This window comes from Equus caballus, chromosome 7, assembly GCF_041296265.1.
Source record: "Equus caballus isolate H_3958 breed thoroughbred chromosome 7, TB-T2T, whole genome shotgun sequence".
Lineage (NCBI taxonomy): Eukaryota > Metazoa > Chordata > Mammalia > Perissodactyla > Equidae > Equus > Equus caballus.
In genome coordinates, this window is record NC_091690.1 from 36,956,140 (window position 1) to 36,977,030 (window position 20,891).

Consider the following 20,891-nt stretch of genomic DNA (forward strand, 5'->3'; position numbering starts at 1 on the left):
AAGTTGAGACTAAATAAAATGTGAATGCAAATACATTGATCAAGAATAAGAAAAAACCTTCCCACAAAAGAAAATACTGATAATTCTAATTAGTTTCAAATTCTTTAAAGAACAGGAAAAAAGAGAACATCTATTTTCTGAGATAAATTTCAAAGCCTGGAAAAACATCACTTAAGGAAAAAAAAAAACTTACAGACCAATCTCATTCAACAACATAGATTCAAAAATCCTCAACACAATATTAGCAAACCAAATATAGCATTGCATAAAAGAAAGGAAGTTGGCTTTTTCTTTTTTTAGATTGGCACCTGGGCTAATATGCTGCCAATCTTCTTTTTGTGTTTTTTTTCCTTCTTCTTCTCCCCAAAGCCCCCTAGTACGTAGTTGTATATTCTAGTTGTGAGTGCCTCTGGTTGTGCTATGTGGGATGCCACCTCATTATGGCCTGATGAGCTGTGCCATATCCACGCCCAGGATCCAAACCACGGAAACCCTGGGCCACTGAAGCAGAGGGCACAAACTAAACCACTCGGCCATGAAGAATGCAATGCCAACTCCACTTTAGACATTCTATCAATACTATTGACCAGATTCATAGATGATAGGAGAAAAACCACATGATGATTTCAAAAGATGAACAAAAACATGAGACAAAATCAACATCAATTCATGATTTTAAAAAAATTAGCAACTAAGAATTAATTGATTAAAGGTATTTACTTTTTAAATTTTTTTTTTTAAAAAAATCACATTTGGTGGTGAAACATTGAAAACATTCTCTTGAAATGCAGGAAGAAGATAAGAATGTCCAGTGTTATCACTTCTATTTAACACTGTAAAAACCTTTTAATATACAAAAGAAACCATTTAAAAAGTTAGGAGTTAAAAGGGGGAAAAACAGCTGCCATTATTTTTAAATGGTATGATTGTCAAAGAAAACTAAAACAAAACAAAAAAACAGAAAACAGATAATTTGAATTAATAAAATAATGGGGCAATTTTGGCATATTTACATTTAACAGCAAAATAATCATCCATATGTCATTTCATATTAAGAAAAAAAATTACAAAAGGTAAGAAAACTAAGAGTAAATCTAATAAATATATTTGAGATTATTGTGATATAGGAAATCATAAATCTTAGTAAAAGGTATTCATGAAGTCCTAAGCAAGGGGAGAGATACATTAATAGAAAAAGGCAATATCATAAAAATATAACTTCACCTCATACTGACTCATAGATTAAATTCAATTCCAACCAAAAAAACCTGCAAGATTTTTATGAAACCTACAAGGTGATTCTAAAATTTATTTGAAAAATGAAGTGCCAAGACTTAATTCTGAAGAAGAAAAATAGTGGTTTTTCCCCCTACAATTCATCAAGATCTATTAAGAATATAGACAAGTTGGCCAATGGAAGAGAATAGAGAAACAGACCTATGCTTATATGAAAACCTAAAATATGATGGCGATGACAATGCAGAACTTAAAATATGATGAGATTGCATCCAGAGATGGAATATTTAATTATTTTTTTAATCCAGATGAACTGAGGACTGCAACGTAAAAGGCAAAGCTGTAAAAATTTAGGAGACAAACATAGGGGATATTTTAATGATCTCATATAGATAGGGTATTGTAAGCAATTTCCTAAAACACTAAGCCTGAGAGAACATTGATAAATTAACTACATTCAAGGGTAAGAACTTCTTTTGATCAAAATATACTGTAAAGAGAGTGAAAAGGTAAGTCAAAAACTAAGAAGAAATATTTTCCACACATGTCAGTGACAAATGATTCATATCTAGAACTTGTAAGTAATTTCTCAGAGTAAGTTTTTAAAAGGCAAGCACCCCAACACAAAAGTGAGCTAAGAATATAAAATGTTGTTCTTAGAAGATCAAACTCAAATAGTCAGTAATGCTAAACTGCATTAGTAAAATAAAGAAAAGCTAATTCAAACTATAAGAAGTTAACCATTTTGAAAACAGATATCCACCAAAGATTAGTCTCCCAGTTCCAATATTGGTGACATTGAAGAGAAATATGGAATCTATTACACTGCTGGCGGAAGTGTAATCAGCTACAACTATTTGAAAAGCAGTTTGAATCATCAATGTTGGAGGATGATTGCATACATCCTACAATCTAGCAATTGTACTACCACATGCTTATCTTAGAGAAAACCTTGCACATGTACGAGAATAATATACAGGGATAGCTATAGCAGCATTATTTACAATCAGAAAATAAAAGGAAAATAAAATGTCCATTAACAACTGTTCTGTGGATAATTTTGGTGACTTCATACAGGAGAAATATTATGCAACACCGAAAATTAATTACTTATGCACAAATATAGACACACCAGTCAGCACTCTACCACACTCAACCTGGGTAATGTGAGGATGGGACAGAATAATACGGAAAGTATTTAAATTAGGGTATTTACAAAGGATGGGTAGGATGTGTATTACACTAAGGCTAGTGATGATGTGGGCTGCAATCTCCCTTAGACCCAAAGGGATGAGGGAAAGAAGCTATTGCCACAACCCACAGAGGGCTGCCGTGTGAAGGGGGTCACCTGGCTGGATCTGTGGCCTCCAGCCTAGGGAAGCAGCAGCCCTGAGGAGACTCTACACGGAGGGGTATAGAACAAATTCTCCTTCCTCCTATGGCTTGCTGGCAGATGTATACTCTCCAAAAACAAAAGTCCTAAATTACAGCATTTGCGAAATGGCATAAATACTCCCCCTTCCCCAGGGCTGATGAGACAGGATGAGCTCGCCGGGGGGTGTTCTTGTGAAATGAAGAGGAGTTCAAGGATGAGATGTGAGGGCCTCTAGGTTGGAGGTTGGGGAGGTGGGAAGGAGGAGACTACGCTGTAGGAGAACGAATAAGAGAGAATCGGGTCCTGGAAGTCAGGTGAAGATGCTTTCCAAGTTTGGAGTCAGCAGCTGGGTCAACGGCTGCGGATTGGCCAGGGAGACGAGGAGCGACTCAGAAGTGACCACTGCATTCACCTACCTGAGATCCTTGGTGACCCTGAAGGGGCTGCTCCGTAGAGAGGTGGGGTGAAATCTGATGGGAATTCATTGGAGAGAGGAAAGGAGAGACATCAGCACAGCAGTTTCTTTTGAAATAGTTCTTTGGAGGAGCGTTCTTTCACTGGCACAGGGGAGCAGTGGCTGGAAGAAGATGTGGAGTAAAAGGAAAGTTTTGTGTTTTTATTCTTTTTCTTTTTAAGAAAGAAGATATTATGTCATTTGTTCATGGATGTGAATTATCAAAATGTATTATATAACATGTTTTTTGATGCTTGGAAAAATAAATATTTGGGAATACTTTTTGTAGCTTGTTTTCAAAGATTAGAAATAATTTTTCTTTCTTTTGAGAGTAGTCAGCACCATATTTTCTTTCACTGATATTATTTTGTGTTTTTCACATATAGGTATTCCTTTCTGTGAAATTAAAAGATACTACACTAAAATAATTCCAAAGAAAGAGAACTCTCTGTTGTACCTTTTTTCCAACTATGATATAAACATTGTTTAAAATATATAAACTGGATATTGCTCTCAAAGGAAAAGTCATTGGAAAGCTTGTGCCCAAGAAAGGGCCACAGATAGCCTTGTTCAATTCATATTCATCTTCACTTATTTAATCTTTCTGAACTTTCCTGGTAGAGAAAGAGTCATTAAACATTCTCTACTGATGGAAAGGTTCCTACTAAAGCACAATGATTGCTATTTTACCCAAACACACAGAGTTCTGCAAGCGTGTGTGTGTATATATGCATATGTGTATTCATATACATATACATATGAATCAATACATATGTTTGTGTGTCTGTGTATCACTCTGTGTTCATGTGAACATGTATGTATGTATGTGTACCATATTTCTGTATAGTTATTGATGCGGGGTCGGAGAGCCGAGGAGTCGAAAGAAAGATTTCTTAGACTCTCAAGATCTGGCAGTAGTGCTCTTTTATTTAGAGAATAGTATAGAATAGCATGGGGACAGGACCCATGGGCAGTCAGAGCTTCTGCTGCCGCCGCTTCTGCTGCCCCCGCTGGCATGGGGACAGAGCCCATGGGCAGGCAGAGCCACTGCTGCTGCCCCCGCTGGCATGGGGACAGGACCCATGGGCAGGCAGAGCTGGTGCGTGGGGACAGGACCCACGGGCAGTCAGAGCTCCTGCTGCTGCCCCGAGTTGAGGGTTAGGGCTAATTTTATAAGGCATAGGTATATGATTCATCTCTTTACAAGACAAAGGAAAGAACATGAAAAAAGTTAAAATGGTATCAGTGCGGGTGGGGTCTGGTCATTGAGTGATCCCATGACTTTTAGACAAGAATCAAATCGGATTAAGTAAAGGTTAGAAAGGTTAGACACCACCACCCTAAACCAGTTACATGAGATTGCCAGACAGCAACCAACTTAAGTTCTTGCCTCTGGCATTGACCAAGAGCCTCTAGAGATAAGACCATCCCCCCTTCTTCCTGGCACAGAGAGGGAGGCATCTTCACAGATAGAGGTTTCCCTTAGAAATGTAAATGTTTCCCAACAAAGGGGCAAACAAATTCCACTCCTTGGAGCCTGAATCTCATCTCTAGTTTTAAAACTAACCAGCCTAAAAATCCTCATCATAAGCCATTTTAAAATTAAGCAGCCTAAAAATCCTCATCAGTTATGGCTTTCGAAATAAGGTTTACTAAATTTTGGTGAATCTATCCTGAGTAGCCTACATGCCCAAAGAAACAGATATATAAATGTCAACTGGATTTTGCTCTCAAAGGAAAAGTCATACAGAGCCTGATTAGTCCTCCAAGGAAGGGCTGCAGATAGCTTTGTTCAGGTCACATTCATCTTGGTTTGTTGAATCCTTCTGAATTTTCCTGGTAGAGAGTCATTAAACATTCTCTATCCAAGGAAAAGTTCCTATTAAAGCACAATGAGAGAGAGAGATTTATTATAAGGACTGGCTCATGTGATTGTGGAGACTGAGAAGTCCCATGATTTACCACCTGCAAGTTGGAGACCCAGGAAAGCTATCCTGTGAACCAGGGGAGCTGATGGTGTAAATCGCAGTTCTAGTGCAGAAGACTAGGCCTGATTCAACCAGTTAGGCCAAGAAGGGCTTAGTTCTCTTCTCCCCAGCCTTTGTTCTAGTCAGGCCGTCAATAGATTAGATAAGTTGCATGCACACTGGGGAGGGCCATGGGCTTCATTGAGGCCACTGATTCAAATGCGAATCTCACCTGGAAACACCCTCACAGACACACCCAGAAATAATGTTGACCCAAAGATCTGGGCACTCCTGACCCAGTCAAGTTGACAGATAAAATCAACCGTCATAGTCTTTAAGTAGTGTAACATCTAAAAAACTAGATGAAACATTTATATAAATGGTGCTTTGTTTTGGTTTGTCACTTTTATTTGTTTTTGAGATAGAAAGTATAATATCTCCTAAAAGAGGAAGAACGTGGACTTCTGTAGTTTGAAGGAGGGGGTCTAAACACCCTGGGGTAGAACTGGAAAACCATTGTGGTTGCAGTAACAGCTGACTTGAGCCTTAGAGGACTGTACGTTTTGGTCACACAGAAATGGGGGTTGGGGAGGAGGCATCGGGCAGGAGGAAGTGGATTCACATCCAGAAAGGTCAACAGAGAGGTCCAGCAGGCCATGAGCAGACACAGGGAGAACCTCCAGAGGCAGCTTTATCTGCTTCCATAGATGAAGATCTGATCACCGGAAGTTTAAAGATTTAATGTTAGCAGTCAATATCGAAGGTAATAGATTCTTTTTACGTCTAAGCCCATATAGAGATACATTTTTTACTTTGAAAATTTTAACAGTAATAATATCTTTAAAGCAACTGTATAACTGTATTTGTACACCTGTGTATGTGTGTGTGTATATAAATATAAATTAAAGTATGAAGTTGGTTTAAAAAATAATAGACAGGTATACAATGAAAAGAAAATTCTCCTGCCCAAACTTCTCCATGCTTAGTCTAATAGCTCTGAGATAACCACTTTTGACTCTTTCTACTTTTGGTTCTAGAACTTTTTGCCACACCTACAAATATAATTTTTTTCCTTCTTATTTCAATTTATCAGATTCCTTCATTGGCATAAAAGATGAGAATTTTAGCCTGTGTGCATTAGCCTCCCTCAAACACCTCTTGTTTCTTCTTCCAATGTTAGTTATTGGACTTAAAATTTTCTCAATAATCACTTTAATATTTTTTATTAGAACCTCTTCTTTACTGAATAATGAATAAAACCGAAAAAAATGTGTGAAAATATCTGAAATGTATAAGTATATGTACAATTTTTAAATCTCCTGTATGTCCATTCCCCAATCCCACACCCTCTCTGATCCCTTCAGAAGTAACTCCTATTCTGCACTATACATTGTTTATCTTTCTCTGCTTGGTTTGTAATCCTACCAAATATCTGTGCTTCTAGATAATATAATCTGTATCAGCTTTTGAACTTTATGTGCGTGGACTTACCCTGAATGCATTTCTCTGCAGCTTGCGTTTGCTGCTCAACTTGTCTCTGAGCTTCACCTAGATGGTTATAATTCTTTCATTTTTCCTACTGTATAGAAGTACCTTTTTTTTTTACAACTTTATTGAGGTATAATTGACAAATAAAACTGGAAGATATTTAAAATGTACATCATGGGGGTTTGATATACATATATTCATTGTGAAAGGATGCCCACCATCTAGTTAATTAACACAGCCATCACCTTGCATATTTACCTTTTTTTAATGTGAACATTTAAGTTCTACTTCCTTATGATTTTTTTCTGGATGACGTGTCCGTTGTTGAAGGCGGGGTATTGACGTCACCTATTTTTGCATTGCTGTCTACTTCTCCCATCAGGTCTGTTAATATTTACTTTATACACTTAGGTATTTCTTTGTTGGGTGCATAGATATTTAAAAATGTTACATCCTCTTCTTGGGTTGAATCTTTTCTTTGTCTCCTCTTATACTCTTTGGCTTCAAGTCTATTGCGTCTAATATAAATGTAGCTACCTCTGCTTTTATTGGGTTTCCATTTGCATGGAATATCTTTTTCCATTCCTTCACTTTAAGTCTGTGGGTGTCCTTAAAACTGAAATGAACCTCTTGTAGGCAGCGTATAGTTGGGTCTTGTTTTTTAATCTATTCTGCCACTATGTCTTTTGATTGGAGAATTTAGGACATTTATTTTTAAAGTAATTATTGCTAGATATGGACTTACTATTGCCATTTTGTTAATTATTTTCTGGCTGTTTTATAACTCCTTTGATCCTTTCTTCTTCTCTTTGCTTCTTTCTTTGTGATTTGATGATATTCTGTAGTGGTATGCTTAGATTCCTTTTTCTTTATCTTTTGTGTATCTATTATTGGTTTTTGCCTTATGGTTACCATGAGGATTATATACAACTTCTTACATTTATAACAGTCTATTTTAAGGTCATAAGAACTTAAGTTTGAATGTATATGAAAGCTCTATATTTTTAGTCATCCTGCTCCCCACATTTTATGTTTTTGATGTCATAATTTACATCTTTTTACCTTATGCGTCCATTAACAAATTATTGTAGCTGTAGTTATTTTTACTACTTTTGTCTTTTAATCTTTATACTACATTTATAAGTGATTTACTCACCACTGTTACACTGGAGTATTCTGACTTTAGCGATATGTTTAGTTTTATCACTAAGACATACTTTCATATGCTTTCCTATTACTAATTAGTTTTGTTTCAGTTGAAGAAGTCCCTTTAATATTTCTTGCAAGGCTGGTCTAGTGGTGATGAAGTCCTTCAGTTTTTTTCTTCTCTGGAAAACTCTTTATCTTGTCTTCAATTCTAAAGGACAACTTGACCAGGTGGAGTATCCTTGATTGGTGGTGTTCTTCTTTCAGCACTTTGGATGTATCATGCCTCATCTGTTTGGCCCGCAAAGTTTCTGATGAAAAATCTGCACATCGTCTTATGGGAGTTCCCTTGTATGTAACAAGTTGTTTTTCTCTTGCTACTTGTAAGATTCTCATTTTGTCTTTAACTTTTGACATGTTAATCGTAATGTGTCTCCAGCAGGTCTCTTTAGTCTATTTTATTTGAAACTCTCAGGGGTTCCTGAATCTGGATATCTGTTTCTTTCCACATGTTAGAAAAGTTTGAATACGTTATTTCTTAAAGTGAAAGAAATTCTTCATTTCTTTATATGAACTTCAGAATTTCTTTATATGATTAAAACAATGTATATATCCATTCTGTTATACATGCTCATTTGAATTATTTCCAATGTTTACAAAAACAAATTATGATTGACTGTATATTCTTGAGCATGTCTCCTTGCCCACACATCCAAGAGTTTCTCTAAGGCAGAAGTTGAAAAACTTTTTCTGTAAAGAACCAGATTGTAAATATCTTAGGCTTTGCAGGCAACACATTGTCTCTGTCACATATGCTTGCTTGTTTTTTGTTTATTGGATTTTTACAACCATTTACAAATGTAAAATACATCCTTAGCCCCTGGGTCATGCAACAACAGTTCCCAGGTTGGGTTTGACCCCAGACCATAGTTTTCTAACCCCTTCTCTGGGGCCAATGTTTTCAGTCATCTCAAAATGACTCACAGTAAGTAAAACATTTTATATCACAATGCCATTATATGCATACACACACACAAATTAAACCGTATCTATGCTCAATACATGTGATGTTGCTATTCTATCCTTTAGAAGAAAATATGGGTTATTACCCGTTCAATTAATTTTGCAACCCACAAAAACATCCAGACATGTAGTTGGAAAAACGTTGCTTCAGGAGTAAAATTCTTGGATCCTAAGGTATTTACATCCTCTTTACCAAATAATGGCAAATTACTCTCCAAAGTAGACATAGCAGTTTGTACTCCCATCAGAAGTATATGAGTTCCCTGTTGCAAGTAATTTTGTCCAAATTTTATAGTGTGCCTTTCTGTTAGAATATCAAGGTATCTCATCTTAATTTTAATGAAAAAATTTTTAATTGTGATAAAACATATGTAACATAAAATTTACCATCTTAACCACTTATAAGCATATTAATTACATTCACATTTTTGTGGAACCATCATCATTATCCTCCTTCAGAATTATTTTCATCTTCCAAAACTAAAACTCTTGTCAAGTTCAAAAGCAAATTTGCCTATTATTTTATCTCAAAATGAGTTTATTCAGGAATAGCAATATGGGATATTCATGCTATAGCAATCCATAGGCAAACACAGAAAACAAAGGAAGGGAAGTGCCTTTATAGAGATAAAGGGGGAGTAGGGAGGGGCTGTTCTAAATGAAAGTTCATTGGGGGAAAGTAACAGTTCAGGGCAGCATGGCCTTCTCATTGGCCGAGCTGCAGCTTTTCTCATTGACTGGGTGGGGAGAGAAATCTTCCTTCAGTAGTAAAATAGTTTTAGTTCTTGTTGAGGATGCAAGTGTTCAGCTCCTCCTGTTTGGTGTAATTGATGATGTATGATAGGGCGTGAGAGTTCTCCCTACAAGTCTTCCCAACTCCAGTTTAGTTAAGTGTTCTTTTATTGATTTCCCCACTCTATGTAGATTAAACAATAACTCCCTGTTCCTCCCTCCTTGCAGACCCTGGAAACCATTATTGTACTTTCTGTCTCTATGCATTTAATGATTTGGGGTATTTTACATAAATGGAATCATACAGTATTCATTCTTTTGTGACTGGCTTATTTCACTTAACAGAATGTTTTTAAGGTTCATTCATGTTGTGGCATAAATCTTAAATTCTTATCTTCCTGAATTATAATAATATCAATAATCTTTTAATATATTTATTTGCTATTTACATTTCCTTTCTGTGATGTCTTTTCCTGTTTCTTTGATTTTTCTTTTCTTTCTATTTTAAGAAGTTACTTTTACACATTTTGTGCTCTAATCTTTGTTTCACTTCTTTTGAACTCAAATATCATCTCCTAGTTGTGGCTAACATTGGTTGAAGGTGGTTTTGCAAGGTAAATGGAAACACTACCAACTTGGGACCCTTCTAAATTCTCAGCTCAACTTTTTTTTTTTGACCACTCACACCTTTAAGGAGAGCAGTTTGATATTATGACTTACCAAGAAAATATAGTTTATCAAGGAAGTCCTCTGGTAGTTTATCACTAATTCTCCCAAACTACGTAGACTTAAGCTAGAGGAAGCTCTTTTATGAAGCCAATAAAGCTTAAGTTTCAGACTCCCTTACTTGCATAGGACCAACCTTATATTTGTAAATATGTATTCTTTTTCTTAAAAGCACACTTAAAAATTGTATAAGCTTAGCAAAACCCAGAACTGCCTAGGTCCAGCCCTTTGGGTATGTTTCTTCATAGTCCCCACTTTCCTTGGCTCTAGTCTCTGTACATTTTCCTCTGTATCTTGCCTGGCTGAAATGGTATAGCCCAAGTTCACCTGTTTTAACAAATACTTTAAGGCAAAAGTCAGCTTCAGTGTTCTGATTTCCTCTGTTAGATTCTTTTATTTAGTTTTCAGGCTCTAAGTATTTATTTTCTTCCCTACTTATTGATACATTTAAAAATATTTTTAAAAGTATATTTTATTCAGCATGTTTAATGGTTCAGATGGATGATTTGTCAGATTATCTAAACTGATTTTGCTGAAAATGGGAGACTATTGTAATGTAGTTTAGCTTATATTTTTTGATTGATTACCCGATAAAAATTATCTTGACTCCCAATTAGACTAAATGAGAGCTGTTGCATCCCTAACCTTTTCTCTAACTGACCTTTCTCATCCATCATTCAATTTCTGTGAGAGAGAGCTTACACTGTCTGTTTATAACATTTATACTGTCGTTAGATCATCCGTGTTTTGTCTTTAAGTTAATTTTAACATTAAAAAAGCCAATAAATGGTATTTACAACACTATATTTTATAAACGTTATTAATTACAAAATTAAATATCATAATTTGAGCTGCAAAAGGAGTAAATGTTGTCCAGTAACACTCAAATCATATAGTTCATCAAGTGTGCAACACCATTCTATATCAAAGCTTGAGCCAAACTAGTTTGCAAAAACACACACACATAGACACACACAGGCTATCCTCATTATTTGCAAATTTCATATTTGTGAATTCACCTACTTGCCAAAATTTCTTTGTAACCCCCAAATCAATAGTTGGAGCACTTCCTGATTCATTCACAGCTATACCAGAGCAACAGAAACTTCGAGTTGCCCTTCGGGCATTTCCCAGCTAAGGTCAAACAAGGCAGTGCCTGCCTTCCCATTAAGCTCTTACACTGTAGACTAGCATCCTTTCTGCTTCCTATTTAAAGTCACGTTTTTCACATTTTTGTGCTTTTTCTTTGATGATTTTGCTGTTTAAATGCTGATTTTACTGTTTAAAATGGCTTCCAGGAGCAGTACTGGAGTACCGTCTGGGGTCCTAAATGCAGGAAGACTGATGTACCTTACAGCGAACAAAAACGTGGCTTAGATGAGTTCCATTCATGCATAAGTTATAATGCTGTTGGTTGTGAGTTCAATGTTAATGAATCAAAAATATGGTACATCCAAAAAAGGAAGAGGAAATTTACGGATCTGTACATGAGGCTGCTCTGAAAAGTGCTTAAGTTAACATCTATAGGGTGTGATGAAGCGCTGGAAAAGTGGCTAAATTTGTGGATTCATGAGATGATGACAGATAAGAAAAGTTGAGGGGGCAGCATTGTAATGAGGCCAGGAATCAAAGATATTTGCAGCTATGTTACCCTGGGTCAGGAAAACCTAAAACCCTTCTCAGCTAGTATGGCCTGGCTTGCACTTTTCAAAAGATAATGTGGCGTGAAAAATGTTAAACTTGCAGGACAGGCAGGCTCTGTGATCAGAAGGCAGCAGAAGAACTTACAAAAATACCTTCTAAGTGTTACAAAGAAAAAGAGTTATGTATAGAAAGGCAGGTTTTAAACACTACCGAGACTGGCTTGTTTTATAAGGACACTGGCAAACAAACCAATACTATGCAAATGGTGGTAAATGTTGTGACCAGAGGCTCCAGCAAAAGCAATAGTTCAGTGTTTGCTAAGTCAGTGTTCATGGTGACTTTATAGAGCATAACTACCATGAAAAATGAGAATTGACATAGATATAGAGAGATATAGATATTTAGATGAAAGAGATATAGACATACGTGTTGGAACAATTGGCAAAAATTTTATATTGATGTGGTATTAGATTAAAGGAAGAAATTATTCATTTCTAGGAGTAATAAATTTTTGGCTATGTTGAAAAATGCTCTTGTTTTGGAAATAAATAGTGAAATACATAGTGGTGGTTTGTCAGAATGCCTATAGCTTATTTTAAAATACTCAAACATAAAAATTAAAGCAATTAAAATGATTAAAAATTGACGTCTCTCTCCAGCCTAGGAAATTATATTCTACCTTTACATTGATTAACGTCATTCCTCCATTCATTTGCTCTTCATTATTCCCCTTCTCTTTCTCTTTCTCTCTCTCCCTCTCTCCCTCCCTCCCTCCCATTCTCTCTTTTTCTCAAACTCTTTGAAGATCCTACACTGACTCTGTGTATCTTAAATATTATTTCATTTTTGCCATCTTCTCTTTTCTTTTGGGTCTCCTTTTAGCTCTATATCCTGGAGATTTTTCTTTACTTCAACTTCCAGCCTTTCTACTGACTTTTTTGTTTTTAATTTAAGCAATCACATTTCACATTTTCAACACTTTGTTATTTTTTTCCATTGGTCCTTTTCTGTAGTAGCCTGTTCTTGTTTTACAGATATAATATATTTTTGAAAATATCTGAAGTTAATAATTACAGATGTATATTTCTGCATAAAGTAGATGCTGCTGTGTGCTTCATTGTTCCATGAATGGGGACAGGCCATGTTGACTGGTGTGTTAGAGTGTGTAGACACAGGGAAGGCAGGCTGGTTGTGCCCCACATTTACCTCAAATACCAATATAAGGCGATTTTATTCTGGATTGCTAACCTCTATACACTAATTATTTTTCTTTTGAATATATTGTCAATATTATTTTTAAGTAACATACATTCTCTCATCAGGACACCAGTGAGATTGGATTAGAGCTCACCCATCTGACCTCGTTAATCTTAATTACTTTCTGAGAGGTCCCATCTCCAAATACAGCTGCATTTGGAGGTACCGGGGGAGAGGGCTTCAACATAGGAATTTCGGAGGGACACAATTCAGTCCAGGCACACCAACCAGCATTAACAAACTGACACACTTCTCTTATTACTCTATTTATTCATACATATTGCTGCTTTCTCCTTCCTGACCATTTGGGAGTAAGTTGCCAGTGTGGATCCTCATTACATCTTGGTGCTTCAGTGTGCATTTCCTAAAAAGAAGGATACACTCCTAGAAAGCCATGGTGTTATCATTCAAATCAGAAAATCAACACTGAGATAATACTACCTTCTAATTCAAAGACCCATTCAAATTTTGCTGTTTGTCCTCAAAATCTTTTTGACAGATTGATGATTCTATCCAAATTCCTGTGTGTTTGTTGTCTAATTTCTTTGATAGCCTTCGCTTTGGAAAATACTTTCAGTCTTTTGCTTGTTTTCTATGACCTTGACCCTTTGGAATAGTACGGAGCAGTTACGTCACAGAATAGCTTGCAATCTAGATTTGTGTGAAGCTCCTCACGGTCAGATTCAGGTTGTAAAACTTTGGTAGGCATACCACAACAGGGCTGCTGGTTGACCCCACTGGAAGATTCTCAGGGACACTGTGCCTCATTACTGGTGATATTAATTTTATCACATGGTTAAGATGTTATCTGCAAGGTTTTTTCACTCTAATGCTAATTGGTAAGTATTTTTACTTATTAATATTATTTGACATTTTACTGTGTGGTAGACTTTTACTTTCTCCCTTATTTATTTCCTTATTTATTCATATCAGTGCAAGCTCATGCATTCCTACTTTACTCAATATGTTATAATCTGTTTCAATAATTATTTTAATGTTCAAATTGTTCTGTCTTTGGCCTTCACATCCTTTTGATATGTCTACTTTATTCTATGGGGCAAGTAGATTGTTGCTTGTTTCACTGTATGGACAGAGATTGAGGGGGAAGGAGGAGAAAACGTAGGGAAATGGTCCAAATATTTCATATAGTGGAATCTTTATAATTAATGTTTTTCTGACCCACAGCCCAGTCATGCTCCCCACACCTGCCAGGGTAGAACTCAGAGCATCCCTGGAACTCTGCCTGGAAGAATAGCTCTCACCCCTGCAGCCATCTGTTTTTGTTTTCTGCTGACGTCCCTTCCCTCCACTCTGATTTCATCCCTCCTTGAGAACACTTTTGCGTTCTGTCTTCTGGAATATTTCTGTTTTTCTCCTGCAGAAGATCTCTACTCCACTTTTTATTGAAAGTAAAAACAATCCCTACTTTTGAAGCATGTTTACTGTTATGATTGATATACAATATTGCATCATAACTTCATATTCACACAGCATGTTTTACAGTTTACAAAGGGAAATCTTTTAATCTGTCTTTATGCTCTGATGAAAGAAGGATAAGAATTATTATCCTTAAATTTAGAAAACAAAGATTTTTGAGATTAAATGTAATCATTGTATTTCTAAGTTCATAAAGTAAGCAAATGATGCAGCCAGGGGCTAAAATCAATGGCTTCTGCCTTTGACCTCTCTGGGCTTCAGTTTCTTTATTTTTTGGAAGGTAAAGTCAGTGTATTGTCAGCACTTTGAGATTTTATGTCTGAATGAGTTCTTAGCCAGCTCTGTTCCTCTTATGTTAGTCATTCTTACCTTCATTTTTTGTAAAGAAAGTTGGGAATATTAAGTATCCTTGGTAACGCATAGAAATTATTAGCCAAATATTATGTGTTTGTTGTGGAGTAAGGCAAATTTAATAATTTGAATGTGGAAAATCAAATCAAGATTTTGTAAGAATAAAATAACTCATGGTCAGTGATCTCTTTTGTCATTTTCTTTATAGGAGGAAAGGTGATAGAAATACCTGTGTACCTCCTGAGAATGGCCTTGGCACACCCTAATATTTGTAAAGTGCTTCAAAGTAACAGAGGGCTGACTTAATGGTGGGGCAGATTGGGGAAATACAAGAAGTACTCTACTGCGATAGCAATAGTCTCCTAATGACAAATCAGAGAGTGGTTTGTCAGGCTCTGTATCCTTGCTGGATTATTAAGAACTGGAATAGCTCTCTGCTCAAATGTTTGCAATCACAACCAAAGGCAAGGGGAGTTGAGCCTGAAGCAGCTGAGATTAGTTCGATGGCTCGCAATCATCTAGTCCTCTAACACCAGCGGAATGAAATTAAGTATTTTTTTAACATTGAAAACAATTTTATCTAATAGGAAAAAGCCACACTGGTGTGGCTGGACTGTGGGTATTAAATATATTGTCCAAGTTTAAATGATGCTATTTATTATCAATGATTATTCTACTGGTGCGTTTGGGACGGGGGAAATGAAAGTGGTTTTTATCTCATTAGCATGTCTCCACCGCTAACGGTTCGTAATATTAGCTCCCTTTGATCTTCCTTTTGATTACAGTGCACAAGCTGATATAATCTGTTATTATTTCCATTAATAACTAAGTATCTCTTGTGGTTGACAAGGCAATTTGTTATTATCAGGCTGCCTTTGTGCACGGCAAAGAGGTTTCCACCCTCTCCCCCGCCCAGCCCGGTAAAACAACAGGCGTTTATCTGCTCTCAGCAGCGTCGGGATGTTGTCCTCTTCAAAGGGGCTCTGTGAGCACTGCTGGACAAAGACAGGAAGCGCCTTGACAGTTAGATAGAAAACAGAGGGTGGAGATTCTAATCTAGACACAATTTCTACCTCAGAGGCTTCAGCAAATTGGGCAATCTAACCCCAAGCATATGCTGCTGACCCGGGTTTGTTTTCTTGAGGGTTAAGTTGGGCAGAGAAGAGGAGTTAAGGATGGTAGTGAGATGGTGGTGGTGAAGCTGAAGTTTCTCTTGCAGCAAGTAAAGTCTATTTTCATTGTCACGTCCTCAGGTTTCAGGTCTCCAAAATTTGAGTTTTGGCAGATTATGAAGGTGAAAGATTCGCCACTCAAGAGGCATTATTGTCAAGTTTCTATATTTGTCTTAAATTTAATGTCTGCCATCCTCATTCCCAGAGATTTTGAGATATTTGACAAACTTTGACACGTACAAGGATAATTTTCTTCCACTTCCAAAATGACTCCACCTCTAAGAATAATACAGTGGTTGATTCATTAAGAGAGAAAAGATCGTGAGTGGAGTTGAGTTCAGGATATGACAACTCCATATCTTTTAAGTAGAATGGAAGGACTTCAAAACACAAACTTTTTCTAATGGATTGAGTTGACACCCTGACTCTGTCATCTACCAGCAGAAGTTTCGTTTCTTCTAAATCTATTGGTTTGCAGGGCAGATTATATTCTTGGAAGCCTCACTATCCTATGAATTTAACCAAACTGCCTCTAACAACAGCACAAAGAAGGCGAGGGAGCTATTTAAAGTGGCAAAGTCACTTGGAGGCAGCTGTTGACGACTGCTGGCATTCTCCAAGGTAATGTTTTGTCTGTGGATGTATGTTCTGCTGCATTGATGATCTTTGCACGTGGTCATGAAAAACTATGCCCCTATGCTTGAATGCCTTAGAAAGAATAGAGATAAAAGAATGAATTAGTTAAGTCAGACAGTCCAGTCAGGTCCTTTCGAGCCCGTGTTGACCTCTGAGATAGTTGAGGTGCTTTTGAACGTGCTTTTGACTTTAGAGGTTACTGAGTTCATGGCAGAGACGCCTAGTGGTCACAAGGATAAATGCAATTTCAGCAGGTCTTCACCCTACAAATTCCAGCTCTTTAATAGATCCACCCAGATCATGTTGCAGTTGGTGGTGCGTCCTCTGGGCTAGGTTTTGAAGGTGCTGTCGAATTGATTCTCACTCCTAGTGACCATGTGTACAGCAAAGCTGAACCCTGCCTGGTCTTTTTGCACCATCCTCTCATCTTCTGACTGTATCAGCCAATGCTCCACTGCTTTTCATATGGTTTTCATGGCAAAAGTGGGTGACCAACTCTTTCTTCCTAGTCTGTCTTAGTCTGGAATCTCTGCTGAAACCAGTCCACCACAGGTGATCCTACTGGTATTTGAAATACCAGTGGCATAGTTTTCAGCATCACAGCAACACACAGCCACCAGAGTTTGACAACCAACAGACAGGCAGTGTGGTTACCTGATCAGGAAAGAAACCTGGGTCACAGGGGTAAGCATGCTGAATCTTAACCACTAGGGCTGGCTCTAGGCTAGCTTACAGCAAGCTCAACTCCCTTCCTGCTAAGGACTTAGTGACATAGTGAGAGCCCCTTTTAACTAGAATGACTGGCCAGTTAGATGGTACCTATCTATCCTGAGAAGGGTTCACTCACCTCCATATTAGTAGAAAGCAACTACCTTTACCTTAATGCCTAATTATCGGCCTTCACTAAGTTAGGAGGTGCGCACGTTACTTCTGTTTTCAGTTTACGCCATAATTCCGGATGATTCTTGTATTCTTGGTGTTCTAAAACAAGCAATAAGGCAGACATTTTGGGACTCTAAGAGTTGAAACAAAGTGTTTTTCTTGTGATTCTTTGTTGTCTGCACAAAATAGGATTAAACAACATTTAGATTTTACATAGATTTTACATTGATTTCAGTCCCTCTGCTTGTGAGATTGTTCTCTATCAAACATCCAAGCACTTCCAGGCCATCCACTTTTTTTGGTGGGGGCGGGGCGGGTACAGACATTGAGCTTTGTCCAAACTAGGGGACTGCTCCTCCATGAGATATCCTGACTTCTATTATTATCTGCCTGGGTACAGAAATGATTGGCAGCCTCAGGGCTCCTTCATGACTTCTTCCCCTTTATCTCAGGGCAGTCAGCTGGCGGAGCCCTTGATTACAAAGAAACAACATTAAGCACTATGCAGGAACTGCATGTTCCACTTGTTGCAAAGTGTGGAATTTATCTTCTGGGAAAGCCACGCTGAGGTCTTGGTGTGACTCACTTTAACATAATAGAAATCAGTCATGATTTGTTAATTTCATTTGTCCCTCCACAGAAAAGAAAAATCATTAATTGTGTGGTGTTGGCAGATGTTTTCCAGGCCATAAACTGAAATTTGACCAATGTTTTTGCAGAATACATCCTTAGGAAGTAGATGCCATCGTTCAAACTTGAAAAATAAAGGAACTATTTCAGAGAAACTGAGTAACTTCGCCAAAGTTATTCAATTTCTAGAGGTAGAAACACTTTTTGAAACTGAAGCTAAGATTTTTCACACCAGTAGTATTTTTTCCCCTATTAATTTCTTTCTTGAAAGAGGAGATGAAAAAAGCTACAAAATTTGGAGTGAATTAGCTCGGTGATTTTTGGAGTAATGGGCTTTTTGACATGAATTATCTAACTTTTATCAGGTTGAATCATAACCCCCATAGGAGGTGTCAAAGAGACTGTGGAAGACCAAGGCTATTAGGTGTAATTATTTTGTTGAGCTGTTATTATTATAACTGCACATTAGAGAACATTATTTAAAATCTATTTCAGTATACAATTTATATAAATTGTTTGATATGACTTTATTGTTTATCTATATAAAAAACTCATTTTTAGCTTTGAGACATGTATGCCTTCATCTTTACAAAATCTGAAGAATATAGGCTCTTAGGAAGTATCATCTCTTGGAACTGTTTAAATTTGAGCTCCCCAGCCTCAGTTTACCATGTCCCACTCATAGATGTCTTGAAGGAGCAGGCTGATGGCCCTTAAAATGCACTGTGAACAGCCTGGGTTGAGTGCATTGGACTTGGAGTCAGCTAGAAGTTTGACAAAATGACCTTGGGCGACTCATACATCCTCTCCAAGTTCCAGTTTCCTCAGAAGCCAAATCTTAAAGGGATACTGGCATATATACGTGAATGAGTCTAACAATGTTTTCCCTAAATAATAGGTGCCTGGTAAATGTTAGTTGAATCTGAATCTATTTGCAAAGCAAAATTAAGTATGTGAACATTTTTTCTGCTGATTAGGAAAGCTTTCTGGTGTTTCGTCACTTGGCAACCAGATTACATTGGTTAGAGTACAACTGCCTTGAGGTTTAAGAAAAGCACAAAGGCTGCATGCATTTGTGTGACAGCCCCGCTCTGAGAGGACAGATGCGAAATCATAAAACACTGAAGAATAATGTATTCTGGCTAAGCAAGACCTATATAGCCTTCCTGGAGCTCCTGTTATTAGCCAGGCTTGTCAAGAACTAATCAGTAGCTTTCAAGTTTTGTAAAGCTACTCTGAAGGTTTACTTTAACCTTACCATACACAAAAATGTTTGTATTGCTACCCACTGATAAGAAAACTATTAGCATTCATTAAGTACAGCCATGAAGCTCTCCCCTTGGAAGAGCAATAATGCAGCCTTCCAGCTGCCATAATGAATGCAGTGTTTAATCTCTCCTTGGGAGACTGTCCTAACTTCAGATCTCTACTAGAGTTAGACACGCTGGGAAAAGCATGGCACTCTGGGAATGAGACTGATGACAGAAGGGTTATACTCTTGCTTGATTTTAGATCCAGAAAGTCTCCAAGTTATAATTAAAGCAGAAACTTTAATTTTAAAAGGAAAAGGAAAAGCGACTTGTTTAGGAAGGTGGAGAATTAACATTTATTTAGTGCCTACTACAAAAGACAGGCACTATAGAAGGGATCTTTAATCTATATTAGCTACTTTTCTCCTCATAACTACCCTCCAGGTTATCGTTCTACTAATGTTACAGAGGAGAAGAGAGAGACTCACAGAGATTGATTAATTGATTTAGCAGTCCAAAATCAGAGATAGAATGTAGCATAAGCATAGTAATAATTTGAATTTAGTTATCTCTGACTCCAGAGCCCAGAGCATTTTGTGCTACTAGAAGCTGTCCCTAAGAGCAGCACCTTATCTCTTATTTTTAGAAACCAGACTTCTCTGGGTAAGGAGCATATGACCTTCATGGTAGAACATGGAGAGCTGGAATCTTGTTTCTATTTTAGAGAACATTTGTAGCATATAATGTGAGGTCTTCTCTGTCTCACTTTGCTGACACATTGTCCTAGGATTTCTATTGAAGAACAGCATCCCTGGGTTGCAATATTCTTCAACACACTTCCTCTGTGAGCTCTGCCTTCTACTTCCAAGTTCCTTGAGTGGAAAATACCTGGTGTTGCATGTCGTCTGTTGTAGCTGCACAGCCAAACTAGGAAGCACCAGCACCAATGACCCAGGGACCAGGAAGGGTCCCTTTCTCTAAGGACCCATATGAAAGGTAACATCTGATGCTGGGCTAAACTATCAAGGCCTAGGCAGTTGAATAGCCCCTTGTCTTCCCCCTCCGTAAGTTTCTTCCACAGGAATCTAGATTTTCAACATTTTATGACCTCTGAGTTTCTTGAGCAGGTGGCAATGAATGATCTGCATTACCAAGGGGACCTGAAAGGAAAGAAAAAACAACTATTCCAGTCTGAAAAGATAGCCTACTCATAGGCCTGCCACGTAGTGACCACCTCACGATGATGTTCTAAGCCCTTTCACCCATGAGAGAAGATGAAATATGGAGACTGGGATTGTTGGGCATCACGGAATGCTGCTTTGATGATTTCATCTGGAAAAGTTGAAGCTTACCTTAAACATAAGCTTCAGAGCCTAGGACAGCACAGTATACAAAAAGTGGTGGGCATCTGCCTTTTAGTTCAACAACAAGGGAAACCAAAACCAAAAGCAAATTAAAACAAACAAATAACATGGCTTAATATTT

General features: G+C 37.4%; 1 long non-coding RNA gene across 2 annotated transcripts in view; it reads right to left on the reverse strand.

Annotated features, from left to right (window-relative positions):
- The window catches only part of LOC111774255 (uncharacterized), an 83,233-nt gene that overhangs the window by 30,378 nt on the left and 31,964 nt on the right, over positions 1 to 20,891 (reverse strand). Inside the window, exon 5 of one of the 2 annotated variants that reach the window (XR_002809139.2) lies at positions 3,028 to 3,188. This is a non-coding gene — a long non-coding RNA (uncharacterized lncRNA). Of the gene's footprint in view, positions 1 to 3,027; positions 3,189 to 13,920; positions 20,567 to 20,891 lie in introns of those variants that run through there. The other variant, XR_002809138.2, reaches the window with a different exon arrangement.